The following is a 20,562-nucleotide window of genomic DNA, read 5'->3' as shown; positions in this document are numbered from 1 at the left end:
AACTGATACATATCAGACATATCAGAATACAAATCATTTTTAACGTTTCACAAAATATACATATTATGCTACATGATAAACATGCATATTCTAACCGTACTTATATCAAGTTTTATGCTACAAATTATCAAAAATCATGTTTCATAGCTTAATTTACAATATATGGACCCTTACGGAAGGCCTACGTTCGATCAAAACGATGTTTACAGCCCTAGGGAAAAATTTAGATTTTTGGGCCCACGCGGTCTGGCACACAGTCTCACACACGCCCGTGTAGCCCACACGGCCCAATTAGCCCAGACCGTGTGTCTCATACAGTCCAGTACACGGCCATATGACGTCGACAGTTCAGTTTTTTGGCTTTCGTTGTTCGTTGTTTTCTCAAGTTTTTGTTGCACACTTGATTCGATTTGATATGAAAGCAATCACAAGACTTCTCGAACCTAAAACCAAAGTTCAATTGACTAAATTAGCCAGAACTCCTCAATTTTTTCCAAATAACTCACTCAATCAAAACGTGAATATATGCATTACTAAATCCAAAATAGAACTCTTAAACGTTCAACAACTTACACAAACATCCACAACAGCTCCTCACACAATTAATTCGTAGAAGGGAATACCCAACCTTCTTGATTAACGTCTAACAACGAATGTTTCACAAGATTAACCTATGCTCTAAAAGAGTAATTAAGCCATTAGCCATAAACCCCTATAAAAATCTACAGAAAACATTTACTTACTAAAACCTAGAAAAAATACAATCATAAAAGGGAGTAGAGATTGATCCTCACCAACACAAGAACAAAGTTGAAAGCACCACTACATAAGAATCAAGAACCGATTGAAGAGAAAGAAAGAAGAAAAAAACAAAAGGGAAAGAAGGGACGCACAAAATGATGAAACAAACAAACAAAAGAAATAAACAAGAAAGAAAAAAAAGAAACAAATGTGAAACAATTGGGAAACATGGGAGTAGGGAAAATCCTTAATAAAGGGATAGTCTTCCTCCTCAAGACCTTAATGTCTCACTCCAGAATCCGGACTAGCTCCTCCTCAAAAGTCAAATCTAGTCTAACCTCAATCTCCTCAAAAAAATACAATATGAGATGGGTCAGACCGATACCCTTTCAACATAGAGACGTGGAACACATGATAAATACGATCCAACTCTTGAGATAGCTCTAACTGATAGGCAACTGGTCCCACACATTTCAGAATCTGATAAGGCCCAATAAACCTAGTGCTTAGCTTGCCCTTACGTCCAAATCGAATGACATTCTTCCACGGAGATACCTTACAAAAAACTTGATCACCCACAGAATACTCGATATCTCTCCTCTTCATATCCGAATAAGACTTATGCCCATCAAAGTTTGCCTTAAGACAATCTTGAATCAGTCTAACCTTGTCCTCAGCCTCAGAAACCAATTAAAGACCCAAAACCCGTCTCTTGCCCAACTTAGTCCAACACAATGGGGTATGACACTTACGACCATACAGAGCCTCTTAAGGAGCCACATGAATACTGGATTGAAAGCTATTATTATAAATAAATTCAGCTAGTAATAGAAACTCCTCCCAACTACATCGAAAATCAATCACACAACTCATTAACATATCCTTCAGTATCTGAATCACCCTCTCAAATTGTCCATCTATTTGAGGATGGAAAGCAGTACTGAAGTCCAATCTAGTACCCAGAGCTTCATGAATTTTATTCCAAAATGGAGAAGTGAAGCGATGATCTCTATCAGAAATAATCGAGACCAGAACCCCATGAAATCTAACAATCTCAGAAATATACAACTTAGCCAATTTCTGCAAAGAATAGTTTGTTCTGACAAGAATAAAATGAGCAGACTTGGTTAAACGATCCACAAATACCCAAACAGAATCCTTCTTAGTGGGTGTTAAGGGCAACCCACTAACGAAGCCCATAATTACCCATTCCCATTTCCAAAGGGGGATTTTAACAGGTTGAAGCAACCCTAAAGGCAGTTGGTGTTCAGCCTTAACTTGCTGGCACGTCAGACAACGACAGACAAATCTATCACCTCCCGTTTCAACCCAAGCCACTAGTATATCTCTCAGAGATCCCGATACATCTTATTTCTGTTGGAATGCATAGCATAAGGGCTACTATGTGATTCTCGCAAAATAGATTACCTCAAATCAGAGTCATTAGGAACACAAACCCGGCCTCAAAAACACAAAACCCCATCACTGTATCAGAAGTACTACCATCCTCTACCTGACAGAACTATAGAATCAAAGAGTCATCCCCCAATTGTTTAACCCGAATCTGATTAACCCAAGTCGGCTTAACTTGCAGCTCGGCTAACAAACTACCATCACCAAACAAAATTAGCCGAGCAAACATAGCCCTCATATCAGTCATTACTCTGCGACAAAAAGCATCAGCCACAATATTGGCCTTATTGAGATGATACTCAATAGTGCAGTTGTAGTCCTTAAGAAACTCAATCAATCTGCTTGCCTAAAGTTCAACTTCTTCTAAGTAAGGGGATAATAGAGGCTCTTGTTATCAGTGTAAATGATACACCTCTCACCATACAGATAATGCCTCTAGATTTTTAAGGTGAAGATAATCACAACCAACTCTAGATCGTGCATAGGAAAGTTACCTTCATGTGACTTAAGTTGTCGAGACGCGTAAGCCACTACCTTATTATCTTGCATCAGAGCACAACCCAATCCAAAATTAGAAGAATCGCTATAGACTTCAAATTCTTTACTGGACTCATGCTGTATCCGAACAGGTGCTTGAGTCAAAACAGATTTAAACTTCTCAAAGCTTGATTGCTACTCATTAGTCCAAACAAATGGTGCGTTCTTACGCAACAAGTTAGTCAGAGGAGTTGAGATAAGCTAAAATCCCTCAACAAACCTCTGATAATAACCCCCTAGAATGAGGAAGTTGCGGATCTCAAACACATTGCTAGGCTGTTTCCACTCAAGCACAGTCTCAATCTTTTTAGGATCAACTCGAATCCTTTCAATAGATACCACATAACCTAGAAAATGACTTCCCTTAACCAAAACTCATATTTACTCAACTTAGCATAGAGCTTCTTCTCACGGAGTATCTACAAAACTACTATAAGATGCTCATCATGATCATCCTCAGTCTTAGAGTATACCAGAATGTCATTGATGAAGACCACGATGAATTGATCCAAATATGGCTAAAAAACTCGATTCATAAGGTTTATAAATAAGTTGAAACATTCGTCAAACCAAAAGACATGATTAGAAACTCGTAGTACCCATAACGAGTTCTAAAAACAGTCTTATGAATATCAACCTCCTTAACCGTAAGTTGATGGTAGGACAGAGATCTATCTTAAAAAATACGGAGGCCCCACGAAGTTGCTCGAACAATTCGTCAGTCCTCAGAAGTGGGTACTTATTCTTTACCATCAATTTATTTAGCTGACAGTAATCCACACACATCCTCATAGTACCATATTTCTTCTTTACGAATAGAATTGGTGCTCCCCATGAAGACACACTAGGCCAAATGAACCTTCGATCAATAAGTTCCTAAATCTAAGCCTTTAATTTTATAAGCTCCTTCAGTATCATGCGGTAGTGAACGTTTGACACTAAAGCTGTACTCGATAGAATCTCAATACCAAACTTGACCTCCCTGTTCGAAGGTAACCCTGACAATTCTTTGAAAAAAATCTAAAAATTCCTATCACTCTGAATATCCCCAACAAATGAACCCAAAATATTTGAGTCATGCACAAAGGCCAAAAATGCCTCACACCCTTTTCGAACTAACTTTTCGACCATAAGAGCAGAGATCACATTGGAGAGGTAATCGCGACTCTCTCAGATTAAAATAACCTCCAAATCATCATCAGACCTCAAAGTTACCTTCTTAGTCGCACAGTCTAAGCTGACTTAATGCTCCACGAGCCAATCCATTCCTAGTATCAAATCAAATTTTCCGTACAACAACTCTATCAGACGAGCCGGAAGCACAACACCTTGTATCTCCAATGGTACTCTCTCATAAACTTTGTCAACCTAAACTGACTGACCTAGTGGACTGATCACAAAAACTTCACCAGAAGTGCTCTTAATAGGAATACCCAAGTTCATAAAAACAGAGGTATCTATATATGAGTGTGTTGAACTTATATCTATCAGTGCAAAGTACAATACAAAATTAATAAAGAATGTTCTGGCGATAATGTCTACGGTGTCTCTGCCCTTGCGACATCTTGTTGCATAAGCCAATGCAAGTTGTCTAGCCTCTGCCTGATTTGCACCTCTGCCCAATGCTCACTGTCCTCTACCCAAACCATTACCACCTCTGGCTTGCCCACAGCCCCTAAGTGGTTGCTAAACTGCTTACTGAGGTTGAACTAAACCCAGAGTTGGAGATTGCACCTAATCAAAGTGGAACAGACAATCCTTGATGCGGTGCTCCATCAGCCTACATCGCAAGAAAGCTCCCAACCTCCTACAACATTTACCCAAATAGCGCTTACCACAATCTCCACATGTCTGACCCAGAGTAGAAGCAATAGATGCCTCAACCCTCGAAGGCCCATCAAATCTGGCCAATTTCTTAGGCCGCTGAACAGAACTAGAGGGCTTTGAATCCCTTTTAATCTTACCCCTCACTGTCCCTCTTTTTACGCTCAGTGTGCTTAACCTCCTTAGCAATCATTACATTTTTCACCAAGACAGTAAAAACTCACTCCCTTTTAGGAGTTATCAGAACCTTGAGGTCATACTTTAACCCTTCCTCAAATTGAATGCTCTTTTCATAGTTGGACGACATGAGCTCACAATTATATCTGCTCAATATCAGAAACTCAACCTCATACTCAGCCACAATCCTATCCCCTTGAGTAAGACCTATAAACTCGCGTCTACGAGCCCCCACATATTTGCTCTGGAAGACGCTCTTAAAATATTCCTACAATATCTACTCAGGCTGAGTACCCTCTTCAATGGTCAGCCACCACCAATAAGCTTCATTACGAAACAAAAACACTATACTATTCAATTTCTGCTTAGGTATGCAGTCAATATCAATCATAATCGTCTCTGTGGCCTCCAACATATACTTGGCCACATTTGAGGCAACTCCAGTGACACCCCTAAATAGCTTTGCACCATTGAACCGGTTTCGTTCAGTTACCGACCCACGGCTCTCAGATCTAGAATGGGTCCTAATGACCTTCTCAAACACTTTCAACATGGCTTGGGACAATACGTCATCCCCAATCGTCTAAGTCTAAAACTTAGTCTCAGCTGTAGGCCTACTGGTATTTCACTTGTATCCAGATTGGGCATAGTACCCATCAAGGACAGCTCAGCTCAAGCCCCTCTTTGATGCCTATCGTGCCTACGATTATTGCGTCCACGAGTTCCACGCACACTCATAGTATTTTATCTAAATTACAGAGTTTTATGTATCATTTTTGATGTTTATTAACATACATTTTATGCTTAGAAATTTATTAGAAGATTTTACGGAGTTGTTACAGTCTCTAACGATCGTAGAGTAGTTCTAACATTTTAGGGTTTTTCTAAACTAAAGTTTAGTTAAGTCAAAAGTACTTACAGGATCAGTGCTGGAGACTCGGTATTCTGTAAACCTACGTTTCTAATTTAAATAGAAATAAATTTTATTTTAAAATAGTTTTCACAAAATTTTCGAACCCAAAATCAAATCCCGAGTTTTGAACTCGACTCTAATACCACCAAATGTAACACTCCAAACTCGGCCTAGACATTATAGCCAAATTTGAAGAGATTACTGCAAATTCATTTGAAAAAGCCCAAAATTCGTTAGTTTTAAAAAGATGTTGTTAACTCTTGTAATGTAAAAATCCAACTTATTAGAGAACATATCTTTTTAATTGATTTAATGCAAAAAATTGATTTTACATATATAAATATTATAATCATTTGAGTTTTCAGCAGAAAAATCTTAGTAGCATTCAGTTTTGAAAATGCGGTTTTTCATTGTAAAATCCATCGTTTAGCGACTCAATTCCAACCCACCAAAAACTTTTAACTAGTTAAAATAAAAAAATAAAATTGAAATGTTAAAATAGTTCCAAAAATGTCCAAACCGTCCATAAACCAAAATATAAAAATAATGGAAAAAATAACGTAATTAACAGAAATGTTCAACGGAGCTCCCGTCGCCCTAACCCATCCTAAATCTAAGGGTTACCTAAAAGTAAACAGACAAATCGAGAGTGAGCTTACAAGCTCAGTGTGCAAGTAATTAATTTTTTGGCACACGGCCCAATTAACCTAGACCTTGTGTCTCACATGGTCCAGCACACGACCTGGCACATGGCCATGTGACGTCGACAATTCAGATTTTTGACAATTCAAAAGGGACGCACAAAACGATAAAACAAACAAACAAAAGAAAGAAACAAGAAAGAAAAAAATAAGAAACAGACGTGAAACAATTGGGGAACGTGGGAGTAGGGAAAAAATAATTCAAAAACAAAATGAACCTGAAACAGAGCGAAAACGTGGTATATTTTGGGGAAAATGAAAATTAATTAGTTAATTAAAAACATATTTATTTTCAAAAAGAAATCAAATCCTATCCCACTAAGTAATCAAATTTTTTTTAGTTTAAATTTAATCTAAATTCATCCACAAAAGCAACACAGAAGTAGCATAAAAAAATATTTCCAATTTGCTTACTTAAGAATTCAAACACAAGATCAAAGGATATACAGAAACTTAACCACTGAACCAGTAGACTCATTCTATTACTAATCGAGTGAAAATAATATTTAATTCAGAAGTAGTAAAATAGGATTAGGGAAAAACGTAATTGAAATTTTTTCAAAAGAGAGATTTGAACCCATGACCTCCAACATAAAATCAAGGCCCCAAACCACTAAAGCTAATACTTAATCATGACAAAATTTAACAAATCATATATTCAAAATTTAGGGCGTTACACCTATACCAAGCCACGCTCCTGCAGAATTGATTATCTCAAAATGCCAGCAAGCTATCAACCTCCTAAATTCCTAGAGTTTGATGGAAAAGGGAAACCACGGCAACATGTTGCTCATTTCGTGGAGACCTGCAATAATGCTGGAATAGATGGTGATCTCATGATGAAGTAATTTGTTCGGTCACTAAAAGGAAATGTCTTCGACTAGTACACTGGCCTTGAGCCTCAAACAATTAATAGTGGGAACAACTTCAATGCGAGTTTCTCAATAGATATTACAACACTCGTTGCATTTTTAGCATGATCTAGTTTATAGCTACACTAAAATGGAAAGATAAACTAGTCATTGACTACATCTACCATAAGAGGAATTTGAGTCTGAATTGCAAGGAAAAATTGTCTAAATCTTCAATCCTCGACATGTGCATCTAAGGAATAAATTGGAGGTTGTGCTACATTTTTTAAGGTATCAAGTTAAAGTCCTTTGAAGAGTTAGCTACTCGAGCTCATGATATGGAACTGAGTATGAAAATTATTGGAAATCTAGAGTCTCTAGTCCTAGAGCCAAGAAAAGGGAAAAAGAAGCAAGAAATTCACAAAAGGGGTAGTACCATTCCCAACAAAAGAGAAAGCAAGCAATCTATGACTGTTAACTCTAAGTCCCTTAAGGTGTCTTCAAAGTCTAAGAAGTCTCAAGAAACAAAGCCTTCCCCATCTCAAGTTAAAAGTAAGGGGAAATTTAATCTAAAGGAAAGTCAAGAAATTAAGTACCCCTTTCCCGATTCTGACATCATAAGTATGTTGGAAGAACTTCTTAAAAACTGGTTATTTTAGTTGCGAGAAATGTAGCGGCCAGAAGAAGCTGATAAAGTTGATGATTCAAACTACTGCAAGTATCATCGCTTGATCAGCCACCCTCTTAAGAAGGGATTTTTATTGAAGGATAAAATTCCAAAGCTCTATAAAGATAGAAAATTTGAGGAGGAAGAAGTAGTGTCATCACACCTGACTTAAGTCAAAACGGCTTCTCAACTAGATTTGATGATAAAGTTTGGCTCTTTTGATCCCATCATTCTAACCCCATATGTGAGTTGGATAGTCAATCTGCAAGAGACTAGGAGCAAACATCTTTCTCGAAAAGATAATCATGATGATGGTTGGACACTTGTCACACATGGAAAAAGTTGAAGGAAGTATCCCCAAAACCATTAAAAGTCTTGATATCAACCAACTTAACAAATCCTAAAGTGTCCCAAAGAAAGAAAAAGACCACTAGGCATGTGAACTCAAGAAAATTGATGGCACTGAATGAATTCATGGCATACTATAGTTAATTATATTGTTGGTAAGCTAGAATTGATGTCTCTAGCTGAATATTGAGAACTAATTTAGTTTTATCTATACTATTATTGATTGAGTTTAATGGCATAGGTTAAGCAACACTATTTCCATTCAAAAATAAATTATAAAATTAATATACATACACTATTTATGTATTTCAATATATAAAAGTTTACATGCCCTGCATTAATTTTTTTTCATAACTACCTATAACTTTTAAGATGACAACGCATATATACATATATACATATAAAAAAGAGATTAAAGGCAAAAATAAGAAGAAGAAAAACCTAAAAACGTTAGTGATGGAAGTTCATCTTTGCACTTTCTCTGACCATTTTTTTCTTCCATGGTGGATAATTTCACTCATTTGAATTCAACTGGCATCCAATTCTGACATCTATATTTGTAAATTCTTACCTGATAAAGTTTTTTTTTATTTTATTTTATTTGTTGCAGGGGCTCATACATCTATATTTACATTCACTAACAACTGCCCTTACACAATTCGGCTAGCATCTCTAACAGGACAAGATCCTCGAAAGCTTCATCAAATTTAAATGTCCCGACCCCATGGTCGAGTCGTGTTTGGGGTCGAACCTAATGCGCAGACACAAATGGGAAGTTCCAGAGTTCCACAGCGGACTGTGGACCCGATCAGATTACATCAATGGTGCCGATGCAATCCCACTAGCATCAGTGATAGAATTCACCTTGGCAACAAATGTTGGACAAGATTTTTACGATGTTCGCCTCGTTGATGGCTTTAACTTGCCTCTTTCAATCACCCCACAAGGCAGACCAGCCAGTTGCAGTGCCACGAGTTGCGCAGCCAATGTGAATGCAGCTAGTCACCCGGAATTGCAAGTTAAGGGATCGGATGGAAGTGTTATTATCTGCAAGAGAGCATGTTTGGCTTTTAATCAACCCCAATATTGTTGCACCAGCACTTATAATATACCATCTACTTGCCATCCAACACAATATTCGAAGATCTTTAAGAGTCAATGCCCTTAGGCTTATAGTTATGCTTTTAATGATAAGAGTAGTACATTTACATGCAGTGGTGGAGCTAATTATCTCATAACTTTTAGCCCTTGAGGAGAATTTTTAAAAAAATAATAATATTCCAAAATTTGAATATTCAAATTTATTTATTTAATCATTAGTACTAATAAAATCTTTATGTTGTTAATTGTTACTTTATTTTCTTAGTACTTATTAACTAAAATGCTTAATCCAAAAACAATAAAAATGTTAAATAATTAATTAATATTAATGGTTTGTTTGTTGTCTTCATGGACACAATTAATCTATATAGATTACCTTTTACCTACTATGGGTGACAAAAGAATTCTTTTTATAACTTATAATTATGTTATTAGAGTAAAACATAATTTTCTTAAAAAATTTTAAGATAAAGATAAATTTAAAAATAATAATATTTTAAAAGTATTATATTTTGAAAAAATAAAGTAGGTTTTTTTAGTGGGTGGCTTGTTTTTTTAGTAGGATCCTACGCCCATTCGCTACGCATCATCTCCGGTCATCCCTACACACCAAATAGTGTAATAAATACCCATCCAACCCTACACATCGCAATAGTGAGCTTATGTCACTTTCAGAATAGTGTAGTCAAGTTGGCAGAAATAGTGCAGTAACCCACCAAAATCAGATAAGTATGGTCAAGCCACCAAAATGCAAATAAGCTACCAGAATCAGATATGGGTGGTCGAGCCACCATAATAGCAGTCAAGCTGCCAGAATAGATATGTGGTTAAACCATCAGATAAGGCAAATCATTAAACTACCATCAGTTACTCCGTCACAATATCATATCCCAACCCAATGCACATGCTAACAAAATACATACTTAGATGTGCATAGACGAATCATGCTTTAACAGATCATAACAAGCTAACAGAATTTCTCAGATTGCAAATCAAATGTAAAATTCATCACAAACATGTCAGAATCACTTATAGAAGAACACCTTTCACTGGGAGACCGATCGATGTTCCTCATGCCCAATTCTAATCTGATTCGCCTAAATCAAGTCCTTCAAACAACTTTTGCACATGAGTTAACGATTGATTTTATGATTTATCAAGATTATCAAAAGATCTGTCAAGAACCGAAAAAGATTGATTAATCAATCAAAAGATCTTTGTAGATTAACAAGATTACGGGATTACAAGTTGTACTTATTGAAATGATTGTATTTGCCGAGATTTGATGGAGATACGAAGGCTATCGATGATGAATTAAACAACAGGTAGAAAAACAATTTAACAAGGATTGATTTGATATGAAAAATAAAGATTTTCAACAGCAAAAAGACGCAAAATATGGTATAAAGAAGAGGACAAGAAACGAAAAAGAGAAGAAATAGAAAAGATGAAAAGCAATTCTATTAGGATTTGAAAAGAGGGTAAGTGAGGACCAAATAGGAAATTAATTGATTTAATACCTAGGGTTTACAAACCCTAGGGGCAGCATGGGCAATTTAAAATTGGTCGGAACTAAAAAAAATGGAAGTGGAAATAGTGTGGCTCAAACTTGGGTCAACAGGAGAAGCAAATACAATAGGTATTGACCAAAAAATTTAAAAAAAAATGCAAGGTAGAGAGACTTTACCATGAAACGATTGATTCTATATGACTTATTTCCAACCATTTAACTGCTTTTATTAGGACATGGGGTTGATTTTTTTATTTCACATTCCCAAATAGGCATGCTAGATTATGCATTTCATCTATCTATATATAGAGATAAATAGATTGACCTATAGGTTCACACACAATATCTTTCTATACATAGTGATAGTATCAACTCATATGGCCATGTTCGATTCGGTGGAATAAAAATAAAATAGAAATGGAAGGGAAGCAAACTTTTAATCATTAGGCCTGAAACCTATTTCTGATTTAGTTTTTACTCCTAACCTTATTTATTTTAGTGTGGTTTTTATCCTAGGTTGCTGAAAATAAAAAGAGAAGAAATGGGAGAAAGGTAGCTTAAACCTAGGACCTCTAGAGAGGGTACTAACTACTTAACCAATAAGCCTAATTCATTTCTTGATTAATTATTTCAATTAACCCCCTATATTTTGGGACGTGATAATTTTTTAGGAAATTCAGTAAAAATTCTAAACAAAAACTAATGTTATAAAAATATTATAAAAATAATATACACAACATTGAGTTCTAGAGCAATTCTTTGGATGAATTTGTCACCACTAATTATCTGACGCCTAAGCATTTTAAAGAGTAATGTTTTATACGTTGGATTTATTCTCCATACGTTGCATGTGTTGATTGTATGTATTAATTAAAATATATTATATTAAATTATTAAAAATTGGTACAATTTTGTAACATTTCATAAATAATATTATTGAAAAGTAAAAATAATATAAATATTTAATTTCTATAATGATGATAGTTTAAATTATAATCAATATAAATTAAGATAAAAATTCATATTTAAAATAAACTTGAATGACTTGATATTACTCCAATTATGATTTTAGCATTAATCTTAAAAGAGTTAGAATATAATTTAAAAATTAAAAGAGAAAATGACTATGTAAATTGAATTATTAAACAAAAAAATTACATAAAAAGTTGTATAAAAATACGCTGATTCAAAAGAAAAAAATGCAATTGGTAACTAAATTAATAAATTAATATATATGATTTCGATAATATCATTAATATCTTTGTCATTTATTTATTAAGGAAGGAAATATTTTTATATATTATATTTGAAATTCAATTTTCAATAGTTAAAAAAATGAGTGAATGAATGAATGTGTAAATTTTAAATTTTATGGACTTGAAGCACATATTTATATTTTTCCAACGTTAGATATTAAAAATCATATATAAGGACTTAATATTAATAAAAAAATTAAAATTGGACTAAGTGTGTACATATTTATATTTTATTCGTAATTTATGACTAAATCAATTACATCAAAGATTATTGACATATATGATCCTTGTTATATGAATGAGTATTCAATTATAGCTCCATCAAAAAATAGTATTCAATTATAGCAAAGGGATCATTACTCGATGATATAACATAATAAAAGGTTCTTCTAACTCACATAATGAAGCGAGAAAATAGCTAAAAATACCTAAAGAATAATAAGAAAAAAAAGATAGAATTGAACAATCGTATGACATTTTTTTTTTTGCATTACATCTGACTTTACAATGGAATTATCTTTTTCTTTCATCGAAAAAGAAAAGAGAAAATATAGAGAGCGTCTATTAGACCCGGATCACTAAATAATTCAATTACCACCCTTCTTTTTTTTCTTTTTTTTTTTTGGAAAAGTTCAAAAATACTATGATGGCTTCGTTGCTTTATATATTTATTTCGTTTATAATTCAGTAATCCCAAAGTTTCTTTTTTTTCAAAAAAAAAAGAAAGAAAAAAATAGTCTTTTTTTTGTACTCTTTTATTTTGTAACATAAATATTGTTATAAATATTGTTAATAGCCTCTAGTGTGAAAAGCAAAAAAGTTTGTGACGCTGAGATGGGCCCACGAAAGCTAAGATAAAATTAGAAATGTCATTTCTCTCATACTACTCTTTCGATACATAATCTAATGTTTTGAAGAAAAAAAAGATTCTTTAACCAGAAAGAATTCAGTTCAGATGAAGGATACCTATCCAGAAGTTTTCGCAACTCAATCATGTATGATGGAATCATCAAAGATTTGACCTTTTTGAACTCTGACTGCAACTCACTATAGGCTCGGGAAACAAAGAGAAGATGTGCACGAACGAGATATCTAGCAACAAGAAGAAGGAAAAGGTTTGAATAGAGGAACTCCTGAACATTTGGCGATCTCATATGTGTCGATATCAATGGTGACTCATTATTTCGATGAATCATTTCTTCAGACATAAGAAAATTATGTAAACACTTACTCAAAATCTCACTTATCATATTCCATTGTGGAAGACACAATTTTTTCAGAAGAATTCGCCATGATATATCTGATCCATGCATAATATCATGAAAGATGGATACAAATTTTTTACTGCTACTTAGTATCGGTAATAGGTTTGAAAAAGTATCTAAAAATATCAAATTTAGAAGCCTTGTCAATTGGGAAACTTTGTGTCATGGGACTAATGAAGGGGATCTTGGATTTTGTAATATGGCTCAAATGAACAATAGCATTCTTTTTAAGAATGGCTATATGTTGGTGGCTCATATGAATCAACTATGGGTACAAGTTCTTCGAGCAAAGTATAAGGTTGATAGTCAAATTTCAGAGGTTTTTTATCCGAGAAATGGCTCTCGGCTATGGAAAGGTTTATGCAAGGTTTGGGGTGAGGCTTGAAATGGAATTATTTGGGTTCAAGGTAATGGGCGATCTGTGGATTTCTAGAGAGAAGCTTGGCTCTAGGACAGCGAGGCTCTTGCGACTTATGTGTCACAACTAGACTAGTTACCAAGTTATCACATTTCAATTTGAGATATAGTGACTGAGAGAGGACATTGGAATTGGAATCATTTTTGCCTCTTTACTTCGGCCTTAGTGCTTGATCAAGATTGCGGCTACTCGTCCTCCTTGTGACGAAGAGACTATGGATTGACCTGGTTGGACATGGGAAAGAAGAAGATGCTTTACTACAAAATCAACCTATGTAGCCATGAATAAAAGGGAACATTATGGAAATCTCGGTTTACACAACGGGTTCGGACATTCTTGTGGCTGATTGGTAAGGGGAAGTTACTAATGCTGAAAAAGTCAAAAGATGTTTAACTTTGGATCTGAATTGTCATATTTGTAGTGCTAGTGTCGAAGACATTGACCATATATTAAGGAAATGCTCGCTAGCATTCCACTGCTGGAGTAATCCAATCAATAAAGACATGTTAACTAAATTTTATAATTTAAATATTGAGGATTGGCTTAGTCTTAACCTCACCAAAACTTGGTTGTTTTCCAATAATATGGAAGATTGAGATATCTTCTTTGCGGTCACGTGTTGGTCTTTGTGGAAAAAAAATGATTGTATTTCCAAAGCTGGTTGTATGGATAATGAAGGATACATTTATTGTTGCATGAGATATAAAGAAGAGATTGTATATGTCAGTCAACTGAATCAGGGACAAGGGTCCACAAGTCGGAGAAAATGGACGCAGATTTCATGGTCTCCATCACCAGTGGGAAAATGGAAAATTGATGGTGGCTAAAATTTGGAATATGGGATAGGTATGGCTGGTGGAGTGATCCAAGATGCAAATGATTTGTGGTGTTTTGAATTTACAAGGAACATAGGGTTGTGTAGCGTATATGAGGCAGAACTCTGGGGCATACTTGATGATCTTGAACAGGCTTGGAAGCTTGGTTGTCGAAATGTGTTGTTAGAATCAAATTGTTTGGAAGTGTTGCACCATATTAAGGGAAGCTTGATAATTAATTAGCTAGAATCGCACGTCATAAATGCCATTCGATATTTGTTAAGGCATGATTGGAATGCCAGCTTAACTCATGTGTATCGAAAATGCAATTGGCTGACTCATTGTTTAGCAAAGGCTGCAGAAGGAATGAACATTGGCTTTCACCTTTGGTCTCAACCCCCTAATTTTGCTCTGAATGTGCTGTATGAAGACTTTATCGATGCTCTTAAATTAATTATTATGTAATAATTTGGAATGTTCATAAGAATAATAAAGTAATGATTATCCTTTTATGGAAAAACATGCCTAGTATACTAAATATATGCACATCTCGGTGAAAAATTATATACATTTTGAAAATTAAAAAAAAAACCTTATATATGCATCGTCTTTTTATATATAAAAAAACCTAGAAAGGCCAAAAAAACTCAATTAATAGCATCAAACATTAAAAATTCAAGAATTTCCTTGGGATAATCCATGCTAAAATTCCAACAGCAACTGTTTTTTAAAGCAAAATTACAAAGAAAATCAGCCACTTTGTTGCAACTTCAGTTAGCCCATTTCACTTCAACCAAAAATAAAATTGTCCAGCTTCATGCAGGCTTTATCCATGCATTGCCCCAAAATAGTAATGTCCATCCCTCCTTTTAATCTTGTTGACCAAACTAGCACAGTAAGACTCAAACACTGCCTTCGAGATATTTAAATCACCTGCCACTTTCACACTTTCTTCAAAAGCTATCAACTCAGCCAACTCAATATTTATAACAGTTTCTTTAAAACTCCCACTCCCACCCAGTATGAAGCCATCAGCGTCCCTAACAATCATTCCATAGCCCATCTTTTCATTAGAAACAGTAGCATCAAAATTGATTTTTGCAAAACCGCAAGGGGGCTTCTCCCATTTCTTACAAGCAGGGGTAATAGGTAGCATCGGGGTGTTAACAACGTTGTGAATCCTGAAGTCATGGCAAAATGTTTTAGCCAGGGATTTAAATAGCGTTTCGGTATCGAAATAGCGGCCGCTATATAGCGGTAGCAGCACCATCTGAAACCGCTACTGCTGAAAATAGCAATGTGAAGAGGAGTCACACCGATAGCGGTGGATTATGACAGCAATTTAACGGGTAACGGCCAATTGTGGCAATAACGGGCCGCTATTCCTGTTATTTTTCGTTACAGTAAATTAAAAAAAAATCCATCTCCTCTAAACAAAAATCAATAGAAACACAATAAAACAAAAGGGAATATATTCCCCTACATTCAAAATCAGAGAGTTTTCAACCAAAAAAGTAAAAAGAAGTCCAAATAAACAGAAAAAAGCAATCAAAACTCAAAAGCAATAGAAAATATGAATTTCTATTTCTCAAATTTCGGCAAACAACATAGCAGCAGATGAAAGCGAGGAGCCGAGGACTTGAATCTGAAAAGCAAACCCTGCCCTGATCACTTGCACATTCAGAGATTGATAATTTTCAAGTACGTACCTAAAATTTTGTCTTGATTCTTGCTTGCATGTCTTGAATCTGCAGTGCAAATATGTTCTTTAGAGCTGGAGTCTACTGGTTAGGGAATAGAATCGTTTCATTTTCATTTGATTTTTTTGTTTTTGTTTTGGTTTATGCTACCCTGTTGTGTTTTTTCTTTGGTTCTCGTTTTACTCATTAATTAGGGGCGGCCACCGTCCGTTTTATCCACTAGAAAAGAGCCAACTGTTGTACATGCAAATGCTGCTTTTATTAAGAAATGGAAACCCTCAATTTCTGTCAATTTTTTGATAAAGTAAATTGTTAAAAATTTTCTTAAAACAATTATTAGAAAATTCCTTTATTAAATTTAAAATATATATAAATCTTTGGACACGGTTTTTAATATGACATGTAATAAAGTCTTTATAGTTAATTTTCCCTTTAAGTCCCTTAAGTCTTTGTTATCTTCTTTGTTCCAAATAAATGAATAGGCCAATGCGCAACTTTAGTCATTAAATATTAAATTTTCCTAACTAATATGGAATACGAGACCTCTGCAAAATTAACCTTTACTTTAGGGATGAAGGGAGAAGGCACAACCAGCATATTCCAAGAATTTGATATGCAAAGTAAAGGATATGAGTTTTCAGAGGAGAGGATGATAGAGTTTCTCTTCAATTTTTCTTCTTTCTAAGTTTTGTGTGTTTAGGGATTTAAGAACAGAGGCGTTTTTGCAGTTTCAATTCCTTTTTCCTTTATTTTTTCCATTTTTATTTTCATTTACTCATAGGCAAAACCGAGGCACCGTCTTGACAGGTGTTAGGATCAATTTGTTGATTAGTGTACTGATTATTAAATATTCTCTTTTAATGCATTCAAATTTTATTTCAAAAAAAAATCACTAAAAAGTTATAGATTAATAAGTTAGAATTGTTTGGAGAGATTTAACTGAAAATAAAAATTACTTTGACGACAATCATATTATTATATTTTTTAATATGAAAGCTTCAATCTTATCATATTTATAATTTTACTTTATATGTTATTTTTAATTAATATTATAATTATAATTTATAATGATAATTATTTATTATTTATTATTATTTTAAAATTTCATAACTTTCATTACTCGGGTTTGTTTAGGGTTACACACAAAATTAATGAAAAATTATAACCTCTGTTGCTTGGGGTTTGCTTAAGGTTACACACAAAATTAATGAAAAATTATAGCCTCCATCACTTATGACTTGTATTATAAAAAGTAAAAATCAAGACAAATTAATTCATTGTGTTTTCTTTATCAAATTTGATAGATGACTTCAATTCAACATTAGATAAATATCTATTGATTTTAGTTTGCATAATATGGAAAACTTGAATTTTTAAATTTGATCCAATTTGAATTTAAATTTTATTAAGATGGAACAAGACAAACTATTTATACCAAAACTTTGGAACCAAGTAATAATGGGTTATGGTGTCTTGTTGTTTTAAAAATAAATAAATTATGTATGGATTATGCAATAAATTTAAATTTTCCATGTTAATGATGTTTACTCTTTTTTTGTATTATATTGTTGATAATATAAGTAATGAGTTGCTTATATTTCTAAATATAATTTTATGTTTCTTATATATAAATAAAAATAAAGCATGCCACCATGTAAAGAGTTCTTGACTAAAGGATTGGAGGGTGCACCAAGTAATCATATAGGTTGGCACTTTGGAACTCCAATGCCAAATGTGAAAGGAAATATCGTATTTAAACTTTGTGGTAAAGTTGTGAAAGGAGGATAACACAATTTAAAGAGCACATTGCTCATAAAACCGGCAATGTTGCACCATGCCCTAATGTTACTGGTATATGATACTTTATTATTATTATTATTATTATTATTAAATGTTATTGTAAATTTATCAATAAATATTATATATAATTGATAATAATATAAAGTGTGAATTATTTTTATTTTATTAACAGGTGTCATTAGAGAAAGTATGATGAATATACTGAAAGAAAGCAACACAAAGAAAATAGGCAAAAAGAGGAGAAAAGTTGAATTCTTATCTCAATTAATAGAAGAGGAGGATGAACACGAGGAATTCATTGATGAGGTTTCTGCTATAAGGCAAGCAACTGGAGAAAGTATCCAATCACAGCACGAGTGGCATAGAAGGGAAGAATTCAGACGAAGTACTGATGGTTGGGATGACATTTATGAAGAAGGGCGATCTTCTCATGGATCGGCTAGAGAATATCATAGAGAAAGAACAAGTAAATCCATCCTAAGTGAGTCTAAGTTTACCTTAAGGGGAGCTATACTTGAATTGGTTAGAAGCAAAAGTTCAAAGCAACCAAAGGTCAATGACTCTTTTTTAAAGAGTTTTCGAAGGAAGACAGGTGAAGCGGTATCTAAATTTTTAATATATGAAAGACTTCCTTTTCAATTAGCAAACTCTCCATGGTTGTATAACTTAATTCAAGTGTCAACAGAAGTTGGACAAGGTGTAAAGCTCCCAACACCTTATGAGGTTTCAGATGTGTATTTGGAGTCAGAGTATCAATGAGTTCGTAATTGGGTAAATGGACTAAAGACTCGTTGGAAAGAATTGGGTGCAACTCTAACGTGTGATGGTTGGACCAACAGTTTGAATCAAATGCACATCATTAATTTCCTTGTTTATTTCATTAAAAGGAACCATTTTTTGGAAATTGATAGATGTCTCAAGTGTCCGTAGTAGATATTTTGAATTCTACTATTGTTTGTTAGATTTAGTTGTAGAAGAAATTGGAGAAAATTACATTGTCCAAAAAGTGACTGGTAATGAGGCAGCAATGAAAGCTACTAGAAAAAAATTAATGTTGAAAAGAAAACATCTATATTGGACCTCATGTGCAGCTCACTGTTTAGATTTATGCCTTGAAGATATTGGGAAAAAACCCAGTGTAGCAAAAGTGTTAGATGAGGCAAAGAAAGTGACTTGTTTTATATACAATCACATTTGGACTGTTGATTTGATGAAGAAGTATACACACGGGAAACAAATGCTTCGACCCGCTCTTACTCGATTTGCAACTCATTTCATTCAACTTGAAGAGATAACAAGACAAAAGCAAGGCCTGAGAGAAATGTTTAATTCAAAGGTCAGTATTTTATAATTAGTTAATATAATTACTTAAATATAGCAACCTTTAATGATTTTATTAGTTCCAAATAATTTAAATTATATTATTTTAAAATTTTTCTTATGAATATATAGGAATTTAAAGAATCAAAATGGGGACAGAAAAAGTCAGGGCTTGCTTATGAAGCCAAAAAAATTGTTTTAGGAAAAAAAATTTGGAAAAAAGCCAATGACCTCATAAAAGTTTACGAGCCCCTAGTAAAAGTATTGAGACTTGTGGATAGCGATGAAAAACAAAAAATGAGCTTTATTTATGAGGCTGTTGATAGAGCTAAACGAGCAATTCAACAAGATTGTTGATATTTTACTGAGTACGAAAAGATTATTGACAATAGATGGAATTTTATGCATTCCTTGGTAAGATAAAATGTTTCATATAAATAAGAATTATTTTTATATTTTATTATTTTAAGCTTTAGATTATTATTATTTGATGATATTCTTAGAAATTATACTTAGGTTATTTTCTCAATCCTCAATTTCAATTTGGGGTGGAACATTCTGAGAATGTACTAATAGAAACATTAGAAGGTACACGACAAGTAATTGAAAGATTAGAACCTTCTCTTGATACTCAAGTCAGAATGGTTAATCAGGTTAGATTCAAGTACTATTATTTGTAACTTAGTTACATAATTTGAAATAGAATTATTTTTTTTATTTTTACTCTATCTTTTATTTATGCAGTTGTTACTATTTAGAGAAAAACATGAGACATTCGGTACTCCACAAGCACAAAGAGCTTGGAAGCAAATGAATCCGGGTAAACAGTTAATTAAATCATTTTATTTAATTTATATTATTTAATTATATTGTACATTTTGAAGTTATTTTGAAATTTAAATAATATTATGCAGCTGAGTGGTGGATAATATACGACACATGTGTTCTCGAATTACAAAAATTAGCAATTAAAGTGCTTAGTCAAACAACTTCAGTGTAACACCCCAAACCCCTTACCCGTATTCGACGCCGAAATAGGGTAGAGGCATTACTAGAAGACATACATTTGCATACGTATTAAACCGAGTTACAAAATTTCATCCGAATTAAAGCTTTTAAATTATTAACGTGCTTTTATAAATCTTTACAACATATCCTCGAAATATTATATTCATAATAAATAGGGCCTACGAGACCCAATATTT

The 20,562-nt window shown here is 33.8% G+C and overlaps 1 pseudogene; it reads left to right on the top strand.

Moving 5' to 3' along the window:
* Nucleotides 1-7,025: 7,025 nt before the first annotated feature.
* On the top strand, nt 7,026-9,424 carry LOC105767259 (thaumatin-like protein 1b; annotated as a pseudogene).
* Nucleotides 9,425-20,562: the final 11,138 nt, after the last annotated feature.

This window comes from Gossypium raimondii, chromosome 4 (genome assembly GCF_025698545.1).
Source record: "Gossypium raimondii isolate GPD5lz chromosome 4, ASM2569854v1, whole genome shotgun sequence".
NCBI lineage: Eukaryota > Viridiplantae > Streptophyta > Magnoliopsida > Malvales > Malvaceae > Gossypium > Gossypium raimondii.
This window is presented reverse-complemented; position numbering and strand designations above follow the sequence as displayed.